At 35.6% G+C, this 13,879-nt stretch overlaps 1 long non-coding RNA gene across 2 annotated transcripts; it reads right to left on the bottom strand.

Moving 5' to 3' along the window:
* Positions 1–6,026: 6,026 nt before the first annotated feature.
* LOC122024253 lies at positions 6,027–8,813 on the bottom strand. 2 transcript variants are annotated; one of them, XR_006123385.1, is made up of 3 exons: positions 8,254–8,813; positions 8,061–8,141; positions 6,027–6,261 (listed from the first exon to the last, which is right to left on the bottom strand). It is a non-coding gene; the product is annotated as an uncharacterized LOC122024253 (long non-coding RNA). The 2 variants fall into 2 exon arrangements; XR_006123384.1 differs by lacking the exon at positions 6,027–6,261 and adding an exon at positions 6,885–7,384.
* Positions 8,814–13,879: the final 5,066 nt, after the last annotated feature.

The raw sequence follows: 13,879 nt of genomic DNA, 5'->3' as shown, positions 1-13,879 counted from the left end.
TAGCAGTTCATAAAAATGTTACAAGTGTAAGTATAGGAACTTAAAATGAATACCGACAATAGAATAAAGGAAAAATAACTTCTTAGCAGCACGTTGTCGGAGAGGCTTTGCAGCGTCGTAGAAGCATAACATGGTAGAGCAAGCATTGGATGGCGTTGTAGTGGTTGTTCTTTGCTCCAGGGCTCACCCTCCTTATATAGGAGGCTCCGGGCGCCCGGATCCCTTTCGAGCTCCTGGAGTGTGACATAGCCCAACCAACCATAGAGCTCCACGTGGCGACGCGGTGTGGAGATAAAATTTGCACTTCGGGCGCCCAGACCCCTTTCGGGCTCTCAGACCCCATTTCCCGCAACTTCAACTCTCTGCAAGAAAATGTTAGTCTGAAGCATAATGCAAATTATATTACCCTGTAAAACAAAGTGTTAGCATAATTATAATAATAAAATAGAGTATTAATTAGATTACGTCCCACCGTAATCGGAATCTAGTCAAGATCTCAATTTAGAGTTTTGAAATGGTTCTAAGTTGGATCGGCGCCTAAGTTCCCTTCCCGAGAACGCGTCGTCACAGTCACTCACCTCCAATGACTTACCTTAACTTACCTGCTAGATGTACGGTCAGCCCTTCAACCCGTCTAGACTTCGTGCCAGACATCCGGTCAGCCCTTCGACTCGTCTGGACTTCGTGCCAGATATCCGGTCAGCCCTTCGACCCATCTGGACTTCGTGCCAGCTATCCGGTCGACCCATCGACCTAGCTGGGCTTCATGTCAGACATCCGATCAGCCCGTCGACCTGTCTGAACTTCGTGCCAGCTATCCAGTCGGCCCGTCGACCTAGCTGGGCTTCTCTTGCACACTTGGTCAAAGCGTTAGATCACAATGAAACTGACTTAACCTACTTTGTCATTCATCAAAACCTGAGTTAGACCGTTAGTACTAACCGCACCAACAAACTCATCCCTAAGGATAAGAGTATTACAGTTGAGGTGAAGGCTAGGCCTTCTTTCCTTAAGACGATATTGCCATGTCCAGGTGCTTACAGTTTATTGGTAATCGTCTCCCAAGATACAACAACTTGCATCTCAAAGTAGGAGCACTCCAAATTTTAATCCCTGTCAAACTTTCGAAGACTTGAAACTCTTAAGAGAGGAGAGAGAGAAGAGAACCCAAGAGGAGAATTCATAACTTGAGAATTGAGTTAGAATTGAGTGATTTGAGTGGAAGGAATGAGGTTTGTTTTATAGGGATGAAGGGTTACTCTCAAGAGGTGAAAGGTTTCTTCCAAGAGGTGAAAGGATATGGGATGTGTCTTTTCCCTTAAACCTTTTCATTAAACCTTTTCATTATGATTAATTTAATTGATTAATATGATTAACTATTTACTTAATATATTGTAAATATTAATTAATCAATTAATTAATATCACAATAATTAATCTTTTAATCAATCAATAAATTAATCAATGAAATTAATTATAATTTCATACCCCTCAATAATTCCACATACTTGAGTTAGCATTCATCCATGAATCCAACTCGTATGTGAATCAAATTTTCGTCTGATCATACCGGAGCAACCCTTCATTAATCATTAATTTCTCATTCACTCGAGAAATCAGTTTATGACGGTCTACTTGTGAAATAACCGTCTTATCCCTAAAGGTCACCAAACTAATTTTCTAACAAAAGCTGACTTCTCTTCTTCTTCTCTAGTGAGATTTGTTCTACATCTGACACTGAAGTTGCTGCAGAATCCTTGCAGATGTGGTTACAGAAGCAAGAGTCTCCAACAATTCAGTGGGTGTAGTGTAATCAATTCCAGCAGAAGCAAGCTCATGCTCAGTTCATCAATTCCGGCCAAGCTTCATTTCATCTCTCTGCTATTCAACTTTGTGTGATTCATGTTGGTGGAAGTAGTAGATCATAGGATGAGGACAGTAATTTATGTGTATTATGGTTTCTCTTCACCGAAGTGGTTCAGCTCCGGGAAGAACCAACAATTATATAGCGTTGTCCGTAATCAGTTTAGGTATCTTCGTTGCTGTCCACCGAGGCTGGTGGTTCCAAAGTCAGGTTCTTCATGTGACGACAGCATGGGTAGTCGATTAGAGTTGATCATGGAAGAGGGGTTGTTAATTTAGTTGATTTTCTTATTTGGTTTATGTTATGTTATTATTCATGTTTGATTGTTTAGTGTGGCACTTTGTTTAGTTTCATTATGCATAATTGTTAATCTTGTCTTATAATGTGACAATGTGGTACAGGTTTAGCTTTTATGCGTAGTTAGGCTTTGTTTAATTGTTGTTAATTTGTTTAGTCAATTGCCTTTGTTTGACTATTGCTTTCCTTATGCATGTTTGTGTTAATTGTGTTTGTTTCATGTTATGTCTATTGATGATGATTCTTGTGTCATAGTATGACAATGTGGCGCAGGAATAATCTTCGATAGTTAGCTAGATTTGTTGGTTAATTTCTTTATGAATATTTATTTTGTAGAGAGTGGTGCTTGTAACGTAGAGTGACACCGTGTTATGAGTTCATCGTTATTTGTTAGTTAGAATTTTCTTTGTTGAATTAGGTTTAGAGAACAACCCCAAACAAAACCCCCCTTGGTTCGATTTGGTTTGAAAATAAATGTCCTACCATTAGTTCGGTCAGATAGATGACCTGAACCCTCTACTATACTACCTTAGTGTAGTTTAAGGGGTTCGGTTGATTAGAAATTATTAATTTGATTTACACAAGTGACAGTTACGATCTCATCAAATTTTAAGGCCATTGCCAGGGAACTAGTGCTGTTTGTTTATTTTTAGATTGTATATTAATTTTATCTTTATCTTGTTCTTACTTTTCTACTTTTCTACTTTGTTATTTTATTTTTCTTTCAATGTAACTGTTAGTATCTTCCTTTTGCCCTAGAACTTTACAAGTTGAAGGAAAAGGGTGAGGGGAGTAATACTCACAGTTATACTATGAATAAATGCCAATTTTGGTCAAATTTCTTCATTTAGACTACCGTTTTATTTTTCTAATATTTTTTATTTCATTTTTTATTTTATTCTTTCTTATTTCTATTTCTTTGGTAGTTGTAAAAATTCAAAAATGTTGTTAGGGCTTAATTATTCATCTCATGTATGCATGTATTATATTTTATATATTTCCTATGTTTTTTGATTTCATTTGCATAAGTATTTTAGGTAAGACTAGGAAATCTCTGTGTGTTATCAGTAGTTTCAGTGTGATCAGAATCTTAGATTTGTTAAGTAACATGGAGAACAACACTGAAAAGTCTCTCAGAGAGCTTTGGGCACCTAATTTGTCAAATGAGTCCTTCTACATTCGATACTCTGATTTGGAGGTACCCTTCAAGTTATGGCAAATTATTCATTTATTACCGAAGTTTCATGGACTTTTTGGTGAGGATTCCAATAGACATCTATAGAAGTTTCATATGGTGTGCTCTACATTAAAAACCACATGACATATCAAAAGAAGATGTTAGCCTTCAAGTATTTCCATTTTCACTGGCAGATTCAGCAAAAGATTGGTTGTACTGTCTCCCGCCCAATTCTAACAATAGCTAATTCGAGATGAAGAAATCATTTCTGGCAAGGTTCTTTCCTGCTTCTAGGATCACAAATATTTGAAGGAGTATTTGTGGAGTTTAACAATTTACAAGGGAACCGTTACAAGAATATTGGGAGAAATTGAAAGGACTTGTTTCTAGTTACCCTCAGCATCATATTAGCGATCAACTACTAATTCAATACTTCTATGAGGGATTGTGTCCCATGGACATAAGTATAGTTGATGCAACTAGTGGAGGGGCTCTAGTTAACAATACACCTGCTTAGGCCACAGAATTTATTGAGATTATGGCTGTAAATTATCAACAATTTGGGACTAGACTGATGATTGTCAAAAATGTTCATTTCTTTGCCAATGTATTCCTGACCAGGATCCAGTATTATTAGTCTGATTCTCAAAATTATCAACTCCATTAGCAGGACTTGTATAATTTATTTTTAGAATTTAGCTATAGGAACACACTACAAGGGACTTCTAAGTGACCCTAGTATTATCAGCTTTTTTTTAGTACCATCAGCCTCAGTAGGATCTTAGGGAGCAGTGACAACAATTCTGGCAATAACAAGAAACACAGTACTAGGAAAGGACACATTCATAAACACAGTTACAGTTGCAATTGAATCAACCTACTGTATCAATTTCTGAGGAGACAGATTGTAAAGTTTATGATATTCCTGACCTTGTTTCAGCTATTCTACAAGACTCTTCTAGTTTTTTGTATCATGATGTTGTAGTTGATCCTGATAATGTTGTTGTTGATGATATTACTGATCCAAATATCCTTGATGTTATAGGTGTTGTTGATAATGATGGAAGTGTAGAGACTTGTGCTATGGAGACAAAGCTCCAAGAATCACTTCCTTTAATTATACTGCCATATAAGCCAGTTGAGCCTATTGTTATTGCACTTAGTGAAGATGGAAGTGTAAGGATGACCCAAGAATCACTTCCTTCAAGTGTACGATTGTTAGAGCTTGAGCCTTTACCTATCTAAGAGAATGCCACATTCACTATTTTAGATTCTCCAGGTACTTTCAATATGGTAAGGTTAATATTTATTCTAATTTTTTAGAAAATTCCATGAAGGTAATTAGGTCTGATTTTTTTAGATGTGACACATCTTTTGACTCATGCTTTGTTAATCTTGATATTATTTCTAGTCCATCTTACACCAGTGTGCAGAAATTGCAACTTCTTTTTAGTGCATAGGATTTCTACAGAAATTTTATTTATAGTCAATCATGTAAGGATGAATTCTACCAATTGAAGAAGACCCTAACACTTTATGCAATAATGAAGTTTCTGGAGTAGATACTCCAACTGAACCATCTTCGACCATCGGAGAAAGTTTTTGAGGAGACGATCGTGGAGGGAGCAGTCCTCACTTCATCTACAACCATCCCACTTCCAAATTGGTTTCTAGAACTGAATCGACTCTGACCACCTAAAATTTAGGAGAGTCCGTTCCTTCTTAGTCTTTATTTTTTTTTTGTATATACACTGCTTTACCTTGTTTGTTTTTTTAGTAGTACTGTGTTGTTTGTTAAGTTTTTGTTTGGTTGTGTTTTGAGATAAATTCCCTATGCATTCCTTTTTATCATTTTAGAAATTGTGAAAGTTAAGGTAAACTTGATTGTTGAGTTAGAGATTTATTGTCATGATTAGATTCTTGAATTACATGTGATTACAACTTGATGGATTCTATATGGGTAGATTGAGATGATAATTTAGATATTTAAGCTTATTATTCCCATTTAAGTGTGATGCACTTGTGGTTAATGTTACTCTAAAACTTGCTTTAATTCTTTCAAGACCACATTATCATAGGCTTGATTGATTTTTATGAAGACTATCTCACTTGCTTTTATTCATTCCTTTTGTTATCACATGTTTCTTGAGTAAAATTCATATAATCCATCATATCATTTGTTTCTCTCTTCCATTTATTTTGCTTTATTCTTCCTTGGGATGTGGATATCTTAGATGTTGCATGATGAGTGTTTTGCCTAGGAGGGACAAAAGTTTAAGTGTGGGGCAAAGGAATAACTTAGTAGTATTTAGGGGAAGCATAGGTGAGTCATTCTTGATCACCATAGGTGAGCTATGCTTTTTTATCTTTTTATTGAACTATTGATGATGATAGATAGGAAAGTACATGACATGTTGAGCTATTAAAAAAAATTAAAAAATAGAAAATGAAAAGTGTCACGCCTCAGAGAAGTCCCTGTCAAACGAAAATCTGACAACATCTCCCCTGTACCGGTGACAATCTGAAGCATACATACATCCACAAGAATACATCAACCCACACGGCTGGAATATATACACAACCATGCAGTTGTATATATTAAACAGTCCACTCGGATGTACTAAAAAAACTCACACAACGAAAAATAATAAAAATATAATACTCAGCCTACACGGTTGGTGCAAACATAAATCACACAAGATAATACACTAACTTCATGCCAGCGTGACTTATACCACAATACAAAACCCAAAATGAATAAACATGGCCACAAGACTCAAAACCACAAACAAGATAACATATCATAATATCAAGACCAATTACAAAGTTCCGGAAGCATAATACAAAAATGGAATAAAAATCGTTTTCAGATGTGACGTGGGACTGGCAGCTAGGAACCTCCAAGCAACACCTCGATTATCTACCTGTAATAGGAACAAAGCAACGGGCTAAGTTCAAGAACTCAATGGGTATCGAACTGACATACGTAGTAAAATATATCTACCAATAATAATCATGGAGTACAGTCTCCTGATCAATAATAGGAAATGCGAAAATTGAACATGCAAAGAAGAACTGTACTCACCAGGGCCTCTTATCCTGACATAAGGGTCGTCAAACCAGATACCTCATGCCTCTTGTATGCATGTCAATCATATGCAATCCAAACAAATGCAGCATCCAAAATGCAGCAATCACAAGCAATAAATGCAATCCATGCATATGATGCAAAAATGACATGGTCACCCCTGACGCCAGTCAGCCATCTCACACACGATGGTGAGACCGAGTGGGTAGGGTTATGACAACTGTGCACTCTGCCATCACTACTCCTGAGTGACCGAGTGGACAGAATGCTGTCGGAGTACACCTATCCTCCTACCTCAAATCATAAGTGGGGGAGCTCAATGCTCTCATCTCCCTGAGATAGTCCAGAGGAGGGATCCCTTTCCTGCTACCACGTTGCATCACCACTACCCATGAGCAGGCCAGCAGAGCCCTTGACAGAGCAACCTGCTGTAACACACCCTACTTGATATACCACTAACCCATGAGTGGTTGTGTGTGTAGATCTATATAACTGAAGTGATGTGCTCAATAATAATGGAGCTGGCAATCGCTCAGCATGCAATCATGTAAAATGATGCATGACACTAAGCATGAAAATCCTGACCATGTCCATATCCATAAAGTATGTACCAAAAAGTAAACGGATCCAATAAAATGATCTAGGCACACTTGACAGGTATAGAAAATAACTAGTCTTGTACATAAGGCATGGTACGACGTCACTACCTCTATGAACATAATACACATAGCAATAATCAAGAGGGCATAAGAATGGAAATATAGCAAACAACAAATAAGGCATGCTACATATATCAAGTAGTGGCATACCAAACAGAAACAAACATAACTATTACTGCAAGTTATAACCTACTAAGCATATCAGATGACAATATCAAAAGATAAGTCAAGGTACCCGCCTTTATACGTAGATCATGTCAAACCAATCCCATGTCGAGACACTCGTCTCGAATCAAAGTCCTGCAAATTAAATGATATACACTTAAACTAATTACATATGCAACAACTAGCTAAACCCAAAGCTCAAACTAACAGAGGAACCCTAGACAAACGATCATTAATTAACCCTATTAACGATTAACTTCAATTAATCCTATATTCGATCATATCCACTCTTCCTGGGAATTAACTCCTTTGATAGTTATCAACTATCCTTAATCTATGATCAAATTCTAACCATCATTCTCACAATACAACTCAATCCAACAATCATCCAATCGTTTAATCCATTTAATCTACTACTAAGTATCATAAATCACACATGCATAATTCTTCCACATAATCAATTGCTAACCACCACATATGATAATCCAACTAACACACTAACTACTCATTAACCAAGATAGAACAGATTAAAGTCTCAATCAGAAACTGATACAGAACTATATCAACCTAACACCATCAACCAAAATCAACCAATCCATCACAAAAATACAAACCAATCTCCATACACAACCTATACTCAATTATATATCGATTAATCCTCAATTAACACAATCATCCTTTAGATTAATCAATTCCAAACTTGAATACTCATAGCAACTAATCAAGCCCATAATCCAATAATTAAACAATCCTAACCATTTTCACCATCCAATAAGGTTTAACTCTATGCATGAATCAATGCAATACTCACCCAAATCCAATCGCACAGCCGTTGACCCATGACCAGAGAAGCTTGCTGTCAGAAATTAGTGGTCGGAGGTAGGTAGAGTGGCTGACAGGAATCCATCGCCGAAAACAATGATCAACCAACCAATTAAGCTAAATCTCCCAATACATAAAATGCAACTTCAATTCCTACTAATCTGATATCAATCATAACTTACCCCAAATCAATCGCTGACCTCCTCCCTCTCCGGTGGTTTAGTGCGACATTGATCGAGACTGGCAATCGGCGGCTAGCTACTAGCAGTAGTGGTGAGGAGAAGACGAGATTAGAAGAATTACGAGGCTAAGGCACGATGGCACCAACGCCCACCAACAAGAGGTAGTGCTTGAAACCTTGCTCTCAGCCGAAAACCAACCAGCGCAGAGATGCGTTGGTGAGAGACCAAATCTAGGGCACGGCTTGGATAGTTGATCTTCCGGTGAGCTCCTGGTGTCCACGACCAGGAGAGGGGAAAGTCAAGTGACACTCGACTAGCGACGGCGATCGGGTGGTGCCCGATGGCTGGCAACCACTGTCAGCGGTGGCGACCGAGAGCGACGCGAGAAGAGGAGAAAATGCGGCCAAGATAATGGCTAGGGCACGGATACAGGCACGTGCAGAGATGGAAGAGAAGAGGAAAAGAGGAAATTGGCGTCGTTGGGTGGCGATGAGAAGAGAGGAGAAGAAGAAGGGTCAGGGGAAGGAAGAAGCTTCGGCGTTGAGGAGGAAAAGAGAAGAATCGGGAGAATAGATTAGGTTTTTTTTATAAATATATAACTTAGGTCTAATTAATTAAATATTAAGTTAATTCCTCAATCAACTCCCATTTTTGGATATTTTAAAAAAAATTTTTCCCAAGCCTCTAAATTCATTCCCCTTAAATCTATCATACGAGCTCTGAAAAATTCTCAAAAATTTCTAAAAAATTTCGTTAAGATTATTTCTCAAAAAATCCTATTATTTAGTGATTATTTGGGTACCATATTTTACAAAAAGAGTAAAAAAAAGAACAGGGAGAAAAAAACAAACAGAAATGAAAGAAGAGAAAAAATAAGAAGAAAAAAATTATTTTGACAAGTCATGCATTTTATACTCATTTGTGGTAGAATTTTTGTGAGTGACAATCTTTATTATAGAAATATTGAGATGTTATTATATATCATGAGCAGATCTTTATTGAAAAGATATAGTAGAGGTTGTCTAAATGTTTATTGGATTGGTGAAAGATATCTTAGAAGTTTGGATGGAATACTTTTTGGGTCATGATTTTTTTGTACTCATCTATGTAATTACTACAAAAAGCTAAAAGATAACAGATTTTATCCATTGTCTTTGTCCTTCCAAAACTGTTGTAACTGATGGTGTTATTAAAGACCCCCTCAACAATAATGGTTTTTAAACCATTGTCTTTTAATGCTAACAACAATAGTTTTGTAACGTTGAAAAACCGTTGTCCTTTATCACGGTAGACATCGCGATAGACAATAGTTCTGCAATAATTTTAAACTATTGTTATTTTATACTGTAGGATCGAAAAGAATTTAGATATCTCTATAATTACATGATATTGTCCACTTTGGGCCTAAGCTCTCATGGTTTTGCTCTTGGGCTCTTCCCAAAAGGCATCATTCCAATGGAGATATCTTTTCTCTTATAAACCCATGATCTTTCCCATGTGTTTCCAATATGGGACTATATTTGCAACTTTGTAACCCCCAACAATCCCCTCAAACAAAGGACCATAGGCTTCCCACATCCGATCCTCGACCCACCAGGTCTTCCTGCCCCTCGGTCCACCCGACCTACTAGGACTTCCTTGCCTAGTCGCAACTAGGACTTCCTGCCTGTTGTCTGGTCCTCTTGATCCGAACATAGGATCCCCCACTTTCTTTGTTTGAGGTCAATATTGTACCCACATGGTTTAATCAGACCATAGCTCTTGTCCACAGTCGGCGGTTAAACCTTCTGGCAGTACAGACTCTGATACCAATTGTAGGATCGAAAAAAATTTAGATATCTTTACAATTGCATGATATTGTCTACTTTGGGACTAAGCCCTTATGGTTTTGCTCTTGGGCTCTCCCCAAAAGGTCTCATTCCAATGGAAATACCTTTTCTTTTATAAACTCATGATATTTCCCATGTGTTTCCAATATGGAACTATGTTTGCAACCCCAACATATACCTATGAAAATAGTTTCGCAATGTTTAAAAAGTGTTGTCCTTTATCAAAGACAACAGTTTTAAACCATTGTACTTTATACCAAAGATAATAGTTTGACAACGTTTAAAATCTACTGTCTTTCTTGAGGACCCAATGGTTCAATAACAGTTTTAAACCATTGTATTTAATTACTATTCATTACAATTTAATAACTCTGTATTGATTAGAAAAGGCATTGATAATATTTAAACACCACCAATACATAATCAGACACTAATAACTTCACAACACACAAATGTACGCTAATAATTTCACAAAACAAAGTGTCAAACTCTAGATAAAATACAATAGAGAAACTCTAGATAAAATACAATACTGAAACTCTAGTCTACAACAGAGTTTGAAGTTCAACTCTAGTCTACAAACTCTAGTCTACAAAGTTACAGAATAAAAGGTTATGATTGCAGTTCAACTCCAGAAATATAACAACGTTTGTGTGTCCAAGTCAAGTGTACAAACTCCAGTGAACTCTAGCTGTAACTCCAGTCCTATGTAAGAGTGTCCTTCTCCAACTAGAAACCATCTCTAGTTGCTATAGAAAATCATGGCGTCAGATCTATAAAACTTGATAGGATAGGAATATGAAAAGGGAAATTTATAAGTAAACAACCATACATGATCAGATGTATAGAGAGAAAACAAAAGATAGTTTAGTAAATAAATCTTATCCTGCTTACAGAAATTTAGAGCTGTGATATTATTTGAGAACTATCATCCAATTCAAGTGGAGCTTTAAGACAATACACATGGTATTAGCATTGAAATTGTTGTTGTATGGCAAAAAAGTTACTAAGTATTATGTCTAGGAGACCATAACGAGGGACTATCATTTTAACCAAAATAGATTTTAACTACTTTACACATGGCTATAGCATTACCATTTTTTATGACTTATAAAAGGCAATGATGTAAATTTATATTTCATTCACCTATACTGAGAGAGAACCATCATGAGTTACACATGTTAGAATAATAAAATTTGGAGCATGAAGTTAGTAGAAAACAAGAAGCAACTGAATTCCGTTCATCTAGATTGATAGATAGTTAGGCTACGTACATGTTCTAAATGTTTGACACTTACACATGTTATGAAATGTATGGTCAATTGCACACATTGAATCTCATACCAAATAGAAAATAAGCATGGTTCATTTGCTGACTTAACGATAACACAATGTTGGAGAAAGGTGATAAAACCATTTCAAGAAACCAAGAGGAAAGAGACAATTCCCACTCAATTCAATAAACCACTGTTTCAGGTCACAAGACCATTTCAGAAACATATACTATTCTAGCAAACCTATAATCATTTGTATAAGAACAAAACCCATTCTCATTTATTATCATTTGTATAAGAACATTTCCTATATTCTTCTTCAAGTCAAGATAAAAAGAACTCGTCTTTCAAAAGTTTCTTTCTAATTATTTGAGAATAGAAGCATTGCCAAGACCTATAATAGTTGTTAATAGATTTAAAAATCAAATACCAAAGTCTTAAAGTATGTTAGCTACTTTACCACCATCATAACCGTGTAATGCAGAGAACAAAGAAGACAAATAAGCTGTAAATATTAAGCAAGCTATGACCAAACTCAAGCATACAACAAAGGATCACTATTTATATTCATCTTGTATTACTTTGCATACCTATTCATAAATATAATCTTAGATGCATTCTTGCCACTCGAAACGTACTTCATCATTTTTTTCAATAGAGTAGTTGATTTTCACTCGAAACGTACTTCATCATTTTTTTCAATAGAGTAGTTGATTTTCACTCGAAACGTACTTCATCATTTTTTTCAATAGAGTAGTTGATTTTCATGAACTGTGAACAAACACATAGAATATATTAGTTAAAAAAATATTAATATGACTTTGCAAAATTATAAACACACAATTATATGAGAATATTGAGACTATATCAAATATTACTATTGATGATAGTGAATCATTCTCATTGTTAAAATTTGCCTCAATAATATCTCTCATAAATCTCATCACAAAAAAACAAATTGTCAATGATTCATATATACACATTTAAATATTTATGAAGTAATCACAAGTAGAAATTCATACCTTTACTTTTTCCCATATAGCCTGATTTTTCCCTTTCCTATTCTTGTTAGAATTAAACATTCTTAAGCTCCTTCATCCATCAATAAGAGTCAGCAAATGATTGTTTAATTGACTAAACTAAATGTTTAATAAAAATAGAATATGTACTCACATATCCACTACATAGTTCCAGTTCTTGTCGATGATAGTGAGAATCCAACAACACCTGTGTATAAACCACTTAATTAGTGCATACATAATTCAATAAATTATTGAACAAATAAATTAAAATTTTTATTATAATTCTTACCGACCCTCCATTATGTGGCACCAAAACAAGTTATAATTAATTTTCCAATGCACCACTCAACCTATCTGCCAAAACTCTTGCTCTTTCATCCAAGTTTTTGAATTTACTATTTTTGTTGAGTATAGTCACATTTGCCATATATAGGAGTGTATGTGAATTAACAAATCTAAATTTGTCGACCTTGTTGTCTTTTTTTATCTTTTGATAAAGATGCCTATCATTTCAAACAATTGACAGATACTATGCTACATTATTAAACGTTATACAGCTTATATGCTAAACAAATTTAAAAAAAAAAAAGACTTGCCAGATGTAAACAACTATACAATTGGCAGATATTGTCTCCAAATTATATAAAGGAATGATGTCTTTAAGATGCACAAGTAGTTCGTAATCATCGTCAAAGCAATCATGATAAAAAATGATTGATATATTTTATTCCATCATCTAGAGCATGGTTAGAATAACAATACAATAGATGTAATGATCTTGGCACCCTTGATGACATAGTAGGCATATTTTTTCTTTGACGACACTTTTTTTCCTGGTAGCCTTCTAAAAATTGCAAATGTACACATGTTAGGCGCAATACTATATATCTTCTTATAATTAAACTTTAAAGATAATCTGACATTTGCCTCACCATGCATCACTACCATGTGTGTTGGCCTAAGCTACATGTGTGCCTATAGCATCAACAATAGTATTACATTCATTTGGAATTGGAAATGGAAAATATGCTAATTTCTCCATGGTCTTGTTAATGGAGACATGCATGCAATTCATGGGTAATAGATTACCATGAAGTAATTTACCAGATGCATTGACATCAACAATTGTACCATAGGCAATAATATTGGTCTTAGAATCCAATGTCAAAGCAACCAGCTTACCCTAGAAGACAATTAATCATGTTATAAAATTTTGCAACTCATTGTTTCAATAATACTAAGTAATCTAACCACAAATAAATATATACCTGCATGAGATCATCATTACTAAAACCTTGGATGTCATCATCATTCAAATTGTCAACCTTTGGGATACTTAATGGGTTATATTTTTTTATTCACTCATGGAAGAGAACTTTACTGAGTAACTGCCTTTTTCTTCACTCATGGAAGGCTTACCCTTCTTGAAGATTGCTTCAAGTTTCTGTAGGCATGCATCTTGATATGATACGTGGAAATTTTGTGTTGTGATGCGTGCATC

Source organism: Zingiber officinale, chromosome 1A (genome assembly GCF_018446385.1).
Source record: "Zingiber officinale cultivar Zhangliang chromosome 1A, Zo_v1.1, whole genome shotgun sequence".
Lineage (NCBI taxonomy): Eukaryota > Viridiplantae > Streptophyta > Magnoliopsida > Zingiberales > Zingiberaceae > Zingiber > Zingiber officinale.
Note: the sequence above shows the minus strand (reverse complement) of the source record. Positions and strands in the feature narration are given on the sequence as shown.